Source organism: Pogona vitticeps, chromosome 5, assembly GCF_051106095.1.
Source record: "Pogona vitticeps strain Pit_001003342236 chromosome 5, PviZW2.1, whole genome shotgun sequence".
NCBI classification, from domain to species: domain Eukaryota; kingdom Metazoa; phylum Chordata; class Lepidosauria; order Squamata; family Agamidae; genus Pogona; species Pogona vitticeps.
Window position 1 is genome coordinate 22,882,709 of NC_135787.1, and position 14,333 is coordinate 22,897,041.

A 14,333-nucleotide genomic window follows, 5' to 3' on the forward strand; every position below is an offset into this window, starting at 1 on the left:
CTTCTGGATTATTCCTCAGTCTTGTTTCCTAGGCTGTCCCTTGGTTCTAACCTATATTCTTTAGCAACGGTAAGTTTTTCCTCCTCACTTTGCCTTTGGTTCTGATTTTTGGCTCTACCTGCTGATACTGGTTATGAGCCCTAGGGTTTGGAAGACCTTTTTAAAAATAATTAGTTATGGTTGTGACCAGCAGGTAGTAAAAATTCTCTGGACTGACCAGGCTTGATATAAATAGTGACACTATAACACTAAATGAATAAGCAGAAGAAATAATGGACTCAATAATGGAAATAATGGATAGCAAAGATGTTTGAGAGGTTACATATGGTGCATTATGTTCTACTGTTGTCCTTTAGACCTGCACATAGCATTTTAATGTTCTGAATTAAGGTTGTGCACCAGCAATGGACAAGTATCAAATTCCAAGTGAAATCAGGAGTATGTGGGTGTCCCAAATTAAAATGACCACCTTCAACTCAGTTACAGTGATGACTAGGACTGTAAGTTATTTCCAATGACCTGGTAGAGTGTTGCACTTTGGTCTCATCTATTCCATCTGCTGGTATGTGAAGAAAGTCTTTGACTGCTCCCAGACCTAACTTTCAACAGAAAAGACACCGATTCCTGCAATGAATAGGGAAGAGGAGTAGCTTAAAGTTAAAGGAGCAGGAGGAAAAGATGAAATAATTCAGATTTTAAAGTGGGCAGCTCCCAAAATGGGAAAGCTGTGTCTTTTATTTGACATGATGGTTTCTCTCTTTGATATTGAGATATGGCAATGAATCTGGGCCTGAGGAAATCCACGGCAGCTTCAGGTCAAATCGAGCCCAGAAGTGGTTGGTCAACACCTGAAATGGATTAGGGCATCTCTCACAGCACTATGCTGCATGTTCTTATTTTCTCTCAGGCAAGGTGTATTTCAGGTATACGGAATTACTGTCCATGTGTAGCTTCATCCAGTATATATACCGTGATGCTGCATTGGAGTAGGTGAAATCTAATTTTCCCTAGAATATTTCTGCCTCACTAGTAGATAAGAAGGTTCACAACATGATACATCTTATCCAACTGAGAGCTTTCTGGGATAAGAGTCAAAATGTAATTCATGTCTTTTTCCACGAATCCCTGGGCAGACACATTTTCAAATCTTTTGTTCCGTCAAGAGTCTGTGAAGAAACTTTTTACAAAGTGCACAATAAAGACATATTTTGCATCACCCCAGAGCTGTTTCTCCAGCTTCCTGCTCCATATTCTTTGACTGCTAGCTTTGAAATCATCTGTGACTCTTCCCCCATTTTGTAAGATTTGGGGATCTGTGTTTTTTGATGCAGAAGGCCAATGGTTCCCCTTCCTCAAGGAAACAGCCATAAAGGGAAATCAAGAGAAACTGGCTGCTCACAAGTTGTTTTCGGTCAGCCTTCCCCCAACCTGATGCCCTGAAGATGTGTTGACTTCAGTTCCCACAATCTCCAACTGGCATAAATGGTTGGGGATTATGGGGGTTGTAGTGCAACATATCTGGAGGGCACCAGTTTTGGGAGGCAGCTTGAGGCTTGCACAACAAATGAGGGGCAACAGCATAGATGTGTGTTCCTTCATAATGATATTGAATTCTTACTCTGACTGTGGGTCAAAATTAGGGAAGTACATCTCAGCTTATCTTGTTCTCATATGAGATGTCACAAGATTTTTCTTCTCACCTATAAGAAGGGAACATATTCTTTGTAGTTCTGAATGAAAGTTCTGGCATCTGCAAGGATTATTTTTGCACAAACTAGGAGATGGCACAAAACTAGGACAGCTGTTCCTTGGTCTTTTAAAAAATTTAAAAGCACTGGGCGGGTTATTCACAACCTTCAATCAAACAGCTTGCTATCTCTTTGTGATTTCGTTCATGAATGGAAAAGACGTGAATTTTGGGAAGGAACATTTTGTATAAATTCCAGGAGTCCTGCAGTTAAAAAAACCATACAAAAAACAGCCATTCTCTTGTTCTCATTATATAGGTAAGAACTTTTACAGGGGCCAACAATTCCCAAACAGGCTGTATTATTTGTTTAAAGATTTTTACCTTGCCCTTTTCCTTAAAAAGGACCCAAGGCTGCTTATACCATTAAAAGACAACATTTAAAGCTAAAAACTATGAGTATACAACAGTGTCTTACATCAATCCATCCACTCTCAAATGCTTGGGGTGGACAAATAATTTTCACATTCAGTTTTTTTCCAGCTTTGAAGCTCTTTCCAACATCTTTATACAGAAGTTTGCAAAGTTTGGTAAGTGTCCCCCCCCCCGCCCCCCCAAAAAAAGTCAAACAGAATACGCACTCATCTCTACTGGCCAAATTTAACATGTAGAGAGCAGCCCATCCAGGGAAGGGATGAGAATCCATGTAATGATCATGTATAAACAAATAACTGTCAGGTATATGGCATGCCACTCTCATGGACATGAAAGTACTATTTTCTTTCTTTTAGTCTAGATTCAGACAAGGTTGCAAAGCACATTTAGCAGACTGTGATGAAAATCTAACCTTGAGAATGTTTCGTGAATTTATTTTGGAATCTAGCTTCTGCTTAGGTCAGAGGGCAAACCTAATTCAGTGTCTTCAAATGTGAGTGAATACAGAAAGGTTCAGACTGACTTTTAAGAACCAAGTAGTCAAAATTCTCTACCTTGATGGGCTACTCTGTCCATTTCATGTTCTCTCCCATTTGAATTCTTCAACTTTTCAAATATTTCAAGCCTAATTGGAGATGGGCACAAACTGCTGATTTGGCTGTTTGTCCAAATTTGTTAACTGCTCCAAACAGGTGTTACACAGTTCGGTGCCCTCCTCCCTCCAGTGGCACCTACTTGGAGGCAGTGTCTGATCTTCCCTGCCCTGCCTCCTCTAGGTGCTGCATCTGAGTGGGCACCTACCAGAGGGGCAGGGCACCAAATCGCAGAACACCTGTTTGAGCGGATAACAAACCATCTCTATTCCTGATCAGGAAAAAAAAACCCTGCAAATTTTGGTCAAATTAAAAATCAAAGTTTTGACCTATGCCTATGAGACACTTATCTATGTTTCACTTGGCAATTTATATATTCACTGATGAAAGATCTGAATTATTCAAGTTTTTGTTCTTTTTCATGATTGTACATGGCTCTATTATTGCTGTGCACATTTTGTGGTGTTGAAAGGGTCAGCTAGCTTTTTCATCAGAGTAAAAGAGCACTGCAAAAAGAAAAGTGATTAGCAAACGCATAACCTTTATTTTCCTGTGGAATGTAATTGGGGAATTCATATTAATTTTCTGACCATACACCTGATTTAAGCTTATATGCAAAATATGATGCTCTTGACTCTACAGCATCCTTTTCTTTCAGGATAGGGATTTTATGTATGCAGAGAGTGGCAATCATAGTAAATTGCATCAAATTGTACTGTTGGAACAATTGTCCATACAGTAGGTAAGTACCTCTTGCTGTGACTTAAAAATGGTTAAGGGGCAGCCCTCCATAGGCAGTTGGCTAAAATATTATTACCAAGGTTTTCCAGTATTCCTCTCCCCCCCCCCACAACCACCATTCGGTTTTAAAATGTAGCCAGTTCATCAATGACTTGAGAAAAGTATGCACTGGAATAATGTTTGATTTTAAACCTTCCAAATGTCAAGCCTACCAAGAACATGTACAGTGGGGTCTCTACTTAAGAACTTAATCCGTATTGGAAGGTGGTTCTCAAGTTGAAAAGTTCTTATGTTGAATCTGCATTTCCCATAGGAATGCATTGAAAACCATTTAATCCGTATCTGCTCTTTTCCGTCCATAGAAACTACAGTGGAACCTCTACTTAAGAACTTAATCGGTTTTGGAATGGTGTTCTTAAGTTGAAATGTTCTTAAGTTGAAGCAAAATTTCCCATAGGAATGGACTGAAAACCAATTAATCCGTTCTGGCTGTTTTTTTGTTATGTAGAGGTGCGTTCGTACATTGAAGCATTAGTTCCCATAGGAACTAATGCAAAGCTGGTTAATACGTACTCTACCACTAGGGGGAGAATTTTTTTTAACCTAAGATGACCTAAGGTTAAAAAAAGAGCAGGAAAGGGTTTTTTTCCTGTTCTTATCTTGGATTTCTGTTCTCAAGTAGAAGCAAAATTTAGCAAATGGAGCTGTTCTTAAGTTGGATTGTTCTTAAGTAGGGACGTTCTTAAGTAGAGACCCCACTGTAATGCTGTAATTAACAGGAGACCTTGGTTCAAATTCCCAACTCAACCCTGAAACTCACTGCATGACTTTGGGCCAGTCACAATCTCCCAGGCTGATCCCCTGGCATAGCTGTTGAGAAGGATGTGTTGGAGCAGAGGAGAGAGATGACCACCACTGAACACATTGAAGGAAATCCGGGACATAAATGAAACAAGAGACGGTATTTGAGAGCTGGGTTGGCATTTTAGCCCAAGAGGGGCATGACATTCATCATTACAATGTAATGTAGTGTTTTTATGATTTAGAACTGTTTACTTATATTTTTACTGTATCATTTTAAGATTGTTAGCCGCCTAGAGTGGTCCTTGCTCAACCAGATAGACGGGATAATAAATAAATAAATAAATAAATAAATAAATAAATAAATAAATACATAAATAAATCTTTATAGTTGCTGACATCAGCTTTTATTTCCTAAAAGCGATTGGCCATCACAACTATGGAAAGAGAACATCCATTCATAATGATGTTCTGGTGGATCAGACCTAAGATGTCATGGGCTCTGTCTGAGTTCAGATTCAGTGGAGGATGAGCTGACTGAGGCAGGCCAGCATCCAGAGAATTAAGTCTGGGAGCTGATACTGAATCTGACGCCAGTGAAAAAAACGGAGAGACCAAGTTATTCTCCTACTAGAAATGACAGGAGAAGCACTTGTATTAATGCCATCTGCATTGTCACCCCCAGCTTCCATTATCTTCTTGTCCCATTGTTCTTAGCACTCATTATCTTGTGTCTTGCTGTCAAAGAGAAATAGAGGCTGGCAGACCATATGGAGAGTAGACTGGTACTGCTTTCCACAAAACTGCCCAAACTGAGATGAATGGCAAGGACCATATTCAGATCCATCCTCTTATGCAATGACTAGCACAAATAGCTTCACTTTGAAAGAACCTGAGCATGGAGACATCCAGGCAACTCAATCAAATCCACAGAGTACCAAACTATACTTCCTCCTTCCCTTCACCCATTGCCATTGCAGAGCACACACCTGACCCCATCCTGAATTGCTTAGCTCATTTCTTTCTTTGCTTGCTCATGTCCTCCAAGCCCTACCTCAGCCCAGCTGTGCCCAACCTCATCCTCAGCTGTTCTTTATTTTATGTGGTGCCCAGAGAGGTTTGTGGTGGTCACTAGTGGCTTGTGCTGAACTGCACAAAGGTTCGGTACACTTGCAAAAGGAAGGGGCAGGAAAGAAGGGAAAGGAGTAATGGAGTGACCAAGGGGTAGATAGCAAAGAGAAGGGTTTTTATTTTACAGTGGCTGAAATCCAGTGCTAAATAGCAACTAGAGGAGACCCATTGAATCAATGAAACTTATGGAAGAGTTGACTTATCAAATCTTCACTGATTTAATGGGCATACTCTAGTTGTTACTTAGAGCCATTGTATGATACCGCACCAAATACAGTATTACACTCAACTGATGCCAAACAACATTCTGACCACTGCATCTTTGGGTTTCTTTTCTCAGTGTCCGGTGTTAGGATCATAAGGACAAAGGATACTGTGGAAGCTATAGACCCACAAGATATCCTTGATTATCTCTCAGGAAGTTTTCTGATTGATTTATTGATTATCCTTATAAGAGCTGAAAAGTAGTAAACACCACAGTGTTTCCTTCTGCCAGTTTATATATGTTAAGGCACTTGCCATACAATATATATAGTTGGTTCCACATCTCTGAAACTCCCCCCCCCCAGGTTAATAATATAACTTTCCCTGACATTGATGCTTTAATCTATAGTTTTGCTGCAGCAACAATGAGAAATTTCCAGGATATGGTTTTTCAGCTCATTTTATTGCATTATTCTATTTAGCAGGTCTAATGATGACATTCCACTCAAAATTAGACACTTAGAAAGACTGGCAGGAAACGCTAAAGAAGGAAATGCCTTTCTGTTAAAAAAAATGGAGCGGAAATGAAGAAAACCAAGTGAGAGCTTTCTTCAAAGCATTAAAAAGCACACAGCTTGATGAAGAATCTGCAGGGCCATTAAGAGATAGGAATGGATAGTCAGTGACAAATGAAGCCAGCATTACTGAGGCTATGTCTTCACAAAAGAAGCCTGAGGTTATATCCTGGAGACTGGGATCCATTTTTAAAAAATGTTTATGATTCAAGGTGAATACCAGCTGTTTCAATTCAGTCTGAATTATTTGCATTACATATTGCCACTGATTCACTTCAAGCCAATTTGTAGCTCATCCACTTTGATCTGCATCCAAATATTTATAACTATTTAGAAGTATTTGTGTGGGTCTGAATAATGAAAAAAACAACATCAAAATTGGGGAAAATGAAGAGTTCTAATCTAGGATGGGTATTGTGACAGAGTGCCATCAACCACTGCTTAACCTCCTGTGTGCATGCAAAATTCCCACCAGTTTCTTTCCTTCACCTTCTCTTCATGTGAAATGTCCATTTTACACAGGTTTGCCCAACAAAAACATTCACTGAAGGGGGCAGGAATATCCATGGTTAGTAATTTTGCTACCCCAGCGAATAAAGTACCTGATCATTGCCTTGTGTGTCACACTTGCCATACACCCCATCTGGATCACAGACCTGGCATAAGAAAAAGAAAAGAAGACAAAAGGGCAAAGTGTAGCAAAATAAAAGCCAACAGCAGGCCTAAGAAAAGTGAAGTACTAAGTAGGATGGGTGTCCTATTCCTAATGCAGCATGCTCCATTCAAATTCCACATGAGAGATGAAACATATCTTTGACACATTCATGCACATTCAAATGATTACGTTGTAAAGTGTAATGAACAATGTGATCTGCAGCACATGGAAAGAAAAGAAGAACATTTCTCTAGTGCATACTTACCCTAATGAAAATGAAAGTAAAGTAAATAGCAATTTAACATATTAGCACCCTCCCTCACCCTTCCAAGACCTGAATCACAGGATAAAGGAATTTACTTGGCCAACTTGAGCTCTCTCAGGAGGTCCATGACAGGGATTTCCGTAAAAGCTTTGGCTTTTCATTGGAGCTGTTGATGCCCTTTCTATTTGAGCTTCCTGTTTATTTGTTTGTTTTAATTTTCTAAGTGAGATCCGCTGACGTGTTTTTGTTTTAGTTTTTACTTTTCAGTTTTTTTTAATCAAAATAACAAAGCAATGTTTGGTGCTTTGAAAAGTCCTGGTTCACTTTGAGCACCGCTACAGGCTTCCTCATGTCTTTAGATCAGTTTGGAAACAGACAAACATCCTTGCTTCACTTTAGATTCCAGTTATTTTTTTTATTTAAAACACACCCTTATTTATGATGATGCCAGCAGAGATTATCATACAGTTAGAACTATTCATTCCATCTATTTAAAATCACAAAGCTCTAGATCAGTGGTGTAGAACTGTGGCCCTCCAGATGTTCTTGGACTTCAACTTCCAGAAGCCTTCACCACCACCTCTGCTGGCCAGGATTTCTGGGAGTTGAAGGCCAAGAACATCTGGAGGGCCACAGTTCGACACCACTGCTCTAGATTAACTCTTATACTGAGTTAATCTGAAGAAAAGTGAGAAAATATTTGTTGTTGTTATTTGCCACCAAGTTGTTTCTGACTCATGGCAACTCTATGAATTAGTGATCTCCAAAAGGTCCTGCCATTAATTGTCCTACTCGGGTCTAGCAAATCAAAAGCTTCTTCACTGAGTTAGTACATCTCACGTCCAGTTCTTCTCTTCTCCTACAGCCTCCAACTTTTCCTAGCTGAATTGTCTTTCCCAGTGAGTCTCATATTCTCATGACATGTCCAGAATATTATAACTTCAGTTTACTCATTTGAGCTTGTACTAAATATTCAGGCTTGATTTGATCTTGAACCCATTTGTCTTTCTAGCAGTGCATGTTATCTGTAACATTCTCTTCCAACAACACCACATTTCAGATGAATAGATTTTCTTTCTGTCAGCTTTATTCATAGTACAGCTTTCACATCCATGCGCAGTAACTGGGAATATTGGATTATCCTGTCCTTGATTAATTGAGATATTTTTAAGTGTTTGAGTTTCAATTTCATTTTAAGACTTTAATGGGTTTAATTGTATTTTAATATTTTTAATTCACTGTCTAAAATCTAGCTGGCACAGCTACGTGAGCATAAATGACAATGTTACTTTTAAATTTAATTTAATTTAATTTAAATTTCATACCCTCTGACCTGAAGAAGATTTTGTGAACCTTGGGACAGGGAGAGAAGATCCTGTAATGTTAGGAATTTTCTTCTGGATCATTGCTGGCAGTCCCGATCTTGGTGATAGCAATCTGGTGGCAATTTTCTGAAATTCTGGAAATTTCTGCCACACACCTTATCTCAAAGCTCCCAAAGACTTCTCCTGGCCAAAAAGAATCCCTAGGGAACCTTGAAATGTATATGCGATAGGAAGCTTTCAATTAAATTAAAGAGTAACATTGTGGCTGATGACATCATCACCATTTATACCCACATCGTTAATTAACAAGGTTTGAGCCACTGTGTTTTAAAATTACTCTTTTTAATGGCAGTGTTTCATGTTATGTTTGAAGCTGGCTTGGGTCCCATTCTTTGAGAGAAAAGCCACATATGAAATAAATCCCAGTACGCTCTCTTGCCTTACCTAAAAGCATCATAGAAACCTGTATCATACAAAACAAAGTAGTGAGCTAAATGCACATTTGATCTGGTTCAGTGGGTTTTTTTTAAAGTTTGGTGCCAAAAATTTAAATCAGCGCTTTGCCACTCTATGGCATAAAGCAGATTCCATTAATGTACAAGGTGCTGGGGGACACAAAATATGGACAGGCCTCCATCCCCTTTTATCATCTCAATAGAAAGTCATATTTCCTGTTTTTCCACAACATCTAACAGTGAATATGGAAGCCACTGACTTAAAGTAGGTTAACTGAAAAGTAGGTTGACATACTTTTATTATATTGTTTATTTTAGTATTCTTGTCCTGCTACATGCCTCAAAAAATGCCTCAGGGCAGCTTAGAATATACCAGGATACTTAAACCAACAATCAATAGAACACATTAAAATTCATCATCAGAAAGAGAAACAGAAAAACACTATGTTAAAACATTTTTTCATGAAAAAACACAATAATGTTACAGGACAAGATCATTTGTAACTAGTGGCCAACATGGCATTAAAAACAAATAAATAAATAAATCCTCAAACGCTTACCAGATTAATCATGCCTTCACAGTGTTTTCTCCTAAGACAGCTTCATAAACTTCCATACTCTGGTTACTACTTCTAAGAAATTGTTGTTGATTATCTCAGCAATGTACTTACACACGCACATGGGTCTTGTACATTCACTCATATGGCATTTGTATGTTACCTTTTTCCTATGTCACTTTCAAAAGCTAAAAAGATAGCAATGGTCCACAGGGCAAGAGCTTCTTAGTAGGTGAGAGAAGATGCTTCTGGAGGAGCTGATACGATCAAGGGAGAAGATAATTCCCTAGGCATATTGGTCCATGGCTCTTGGGGTTTTCAAGGCTGAAATTCAGAGGCAGCTTATGTTCCAAGAAAGGTAGGTGTCTTTTCCCAAAATGGCACCAGTGTTAAAACAACACTTTGAATGAAGCCTGAAACAAATGCTGATGCTGCCAGTTGACTTGTATGCTTGCCAAATTGCCTCCCAAGCATAGACAAACTTAGAAGAGAAAGATTTTTTTTGAAACACACAAACGCGCCCCCGCACACGCACACGCACACGCGCACACACACACACACACACACACACACACACAAAGGCTGACAGTACTGATTCTGTGAAATTAAACACTTCCTACCTCTGGCCTGCAGCTCACTTGGAAGCTATGGGAGCTGCAGCATGAGAGAAAGAAGACTTTAAGCTACAAAAATCACTGCCAGGGTAATGGATAATCACATTCCAGCAGCAGTGATTTTTTTATGTTCAAAATTTTTTCCTCCCGTTCTCACAGCTTCCACTTGATGGGACCATGGGAGCCTTGGGACTGAAGTAGGAAGTCTTTAAGTTTCAAAAATCATCCACAGGTGATGACATCATAAGCTGTCCATGGGTGTTGTTGCTCGAACAGAATTTCAACCAATGTTAAATCTAGACTTGGCTGTAGACATGGGAGCTTTGTATTCGTATCTAGGAGATACGAATATGATGCAGGCACCACAAGTGCCACCGCGGTCCATTTCTGCTCCCCAGAACTAGCCCAGTCCACTCACCAGGCACCTTGCAGTGCACACGTCTGCCAGCATCGTCATTGTGCCAATAGCAGAAATAGTCCCGCTGGCCCTTCTCCACCTCTCCCTGCAGCCGACCACTCCAGTGAGGAGGTGGGGAGATGAGTGTCTCTGCTCAGCTGTTGAGTGGTTGGCTGTGGGGAGAGGTGGGAAAACACCAGCAAGACTATTTCTGCAATTGGCATGACAGTGCTGCTGATGGACCACACACAGGGCCCAGTGAGTGGACCGGGCTGGTTCTGGGGGGCAGGAATGGACAGCTGTAGCACCTGTGGTGCCATACTTCTTATTCCTATCCCCTGGATATGAACACAAAGCTCCTATGTCTAGTTGGCTGTTATTTAGAGTAGATCTGTTGAAATCGATGAGATTTAAGATATTTAAACATCGAGTAAGGTCATTCCCAGCCATTAAAAACAACAACAACAATATTTTCACAGCTTGAACAAGAGAATTTCTCAGTATTTTTCTATTCTTTCTTAAATCTCTTTTTAGGTTTTTTAAAAATTGATTTACAGAATCTCTTTGCTAGCATGAATGCCTGTTTGGCCAGGAAGGAGTTTGAAAGTTCTGCTCTTGAGAATCAACTAATTGGGTCTTGACTGACAGGGTCAAAAGTTCAGATTTCCCCACACTTAGAGCTGACTTCCCTTTTGAAAATTTATGTCAAGAGCCTGATCTCAGATGTCCTGAGAGAATGTTTACTGAAAGGACTCAGGGCTCAACAAACACAACTGCTCTGTGTTTTTGTAAAGCAGAAATACTTTGAATATACCTTACAAAATGGTATGCTAGTTTCCTGGAGATACATGGCAAAATGTCCCTGGAGGACTGTCACTCCATTACTTTCTTCAACAAAAACCTGTCTTTTGACTGTTTCTGTGACTTTTCATTGTCCTGAAACAATCTCTCTTCCCTGCCTATGTAGCTGTAACTATCTATTTTGCAACACTCCTGCTGGTACACCTGTTCTACATATGCTCAGTTTATAACAAAGTCACTGTTTTATCCTTTTGAGAGACCTTTTTGGAGGATCAGTATTTCAGCACTGCGCCCTGCATTCTTTCCAATTTTTTAAAGCAGGTGGGGCTTATTTATTTATTTATTTCAAATCATTTTTATTCCGCCCCTCTAGCCAAAGGTCATTCCGGGCAGTTTACAACAAGCACAAACAACATAACCACTCTCTTTCAAGATAAGTAAGATAGGGCTTTTAAATTTATTCAGCTTGTTTTAAATCTAGGGATGTTTAAGGTTGTTTGTTTTTGCATGGAAGTAAAGTAGTTGTGTTTTTTTAAATCATAAGTTCAAAACCTTTTGCACAAACTTCCACAGATTTAGCAAAGAGCAAGAACGGTCTCTCTGCTACACCTATGCCAAACTGGTACTGAACTAATGTCCAATTCAAAGTTATAATTTGTTGTTTGTGCCCATTTTCAGGATTACCTTGTAGAATGTTAATTTGCTTTGCTGCACAATAACATAATTGCACTCTTGTGCAGTGATAATTACTGTTATTCTTAACTAGGCTTCTTGTTGTCCATAGCTTAAAAAAAGATGTCAAATATTTATTTAACCCCTCCCCCCAAAGAGAACTTCATATCCAATATATAGTTTGACTTTTTTATATGAGAGAATTGGGTCAAGAATTCAGGGGTGCTCAATACCTTTCACATCACAAACTTTTTCTTTCCATACTCCTAGACTTTACACCAAAAGTTATTTTTTTGTCCCTCAGCCACAGCCATACTGGCTGCAGGGTGTGTGTGTCCAAAAGCTGTAGTCTCCAAAATTAACTTTCCCCATCTTTGTGTACATAACACACATAAGCTTGTTCACAGTCTCAGTTTGTGTATTTTAGGCATTCAAGAAAAAGGTACAGGTTGGCCACACCATCTCCCACTGCTCAAGTAATCAAACTTGCAATCTGAACTCTGAATAGGGTTAAGATCTCTTGGTTATCCTGTTCTCGCAGTGGCTGGGTAAGAAAAGGAAAGCAATAATAGCACATGACACATGCAAACAGTAGCCAAGGAAGAGAAATAGCAATAAGGCTACACATGGAACATGCATCTCTAAAGAGGGATGCTTTGTAGTAGTATCGAGAGAAAACACTAATTCTATTTATTTGTATTGATGCAATGCATTTTAATCCTGTTTTTTCCCACCCTGCAGTTCAGTGTGTCTTACGTGGGATTCGAAGGTACTTTCTTATCCAATCACTGACCTGTTTAGCATCAGCTGTGTGCTGCAATATATGCTTTGAGACCATCCCTTATGACATCATGAGACCTATAGCCTCCAAAATATGCATTCTATCTATTTTTATATTCATATTTCAGTAACAGAATGAGACATTAAGGCGTACATTTCCGGATGAAACCAAGGGTTAAATGAAATCACTATCAGAATCTGTGAAGATTTCAGCTACCTCTCAAACTGGATCCCCAGTTTTTTTTTAAAAAAAATGTTGATCTTTAATGGCAAAACCCCTGTTTCTTAGCATAGTAAATCACACTAGAATTGGCCTATTGAATCAATGGGGATTGGTGAGTCAACATTTTTGGGAGTTTCATTGATTTAAGTGGGCCTACTCTAACTGCAACTTACTTCATCAAACTAAGTCATAGTTAGAGTATGCTCACTGAATGAACGGAGGAATGGATTATGGAGGAGTTGACACACTAAATCTCCATTGATTCAACGGGCTTACTCTAATGTGATTTACTATACTAAGCAACAGGTTTTTGGGCAAATGTTTCTAGCAATATATTCCTCAAACACTTCCCTTCATCTCTTATTGTCTGCTTGCATTATTTTTGTTAACATGTGTGTGCCTTTCCCTCTCCTCATCCCCCCCCTCAAAAAAAGATCCCATTTTTCTGAAGAAAATCTTATCTGATAGGTTCTTGTGCATACCTGCTTGGGACAGCCTAAACTTTTTAACCTACATAATGCTTTGGCTAATGGATCTACTACTTCCTTTGCTTCTGAAGATTTTTCTTTCTTTCTTGTTGGTTGTTTATTACAGTTGAAATTGAAGTCAGATTGCCTGCGCATTAATTGCCAAGAGCAATATTCTCCTTTGAAGATCAAACTTGAGTCTACTTTTCTGTTCTTTATTTGGCACATTCACAGTTCTGCATGATATTTATACATAATGATTAGCATGGCAGTGAGTATGATGTGTTAGTTTGGTAGATTCCTTCTGCATCATCAAACCTCTCCTAAATCTGCTGTTGAATTTTGCTCAGTTCATGGGATTTGGAAATATTTACTTTGGAGTGCAACAAAGCAACTTGTTAGATCCAGGGCTATTATCAGACCAAGCAAAAATGGTACTTCAGGCATATATGCTGAGGATGGGGGGGGGGGGAAGGATAGAGTTATATGGGCCATGTGATTTGATCTTTAAGTACAGTACAGAAACTTCTGTCATCATTGTTGCAAAAACATTTGGCTGCCAGTATCCTCAGCTTTTGTACAATGGGGTAAGAGGCTGAAGAAGTGCCATGTTATCCTTTGCATCACACTGTCATGGCCCCACTGGAGGAATCTCATTCTCTAATGAGAATGAGGTAGATTGATCCTCATCCAAAGTTGTTGAGGAGCTGAAGGCCCTACAAACCAAGAATCCTTAGACACTGCACACTGAAAACACAAGCTGGACCAGAGGCCTCTGCATGAAGTGATCAGCTCAAAGGAAGACTCAGCACGAAATGAGGTCTCCTCAAAAACAGGTTTCCCCTTGAGGTAAAGCTCTTCTTCTCAAGGAGACCAAACAAACAAATCATATAATGGAACCTCTCTTCCCAGGGAAACCAGCTATCCACATGCCTGCAGCTGCACCTTGAGTAGT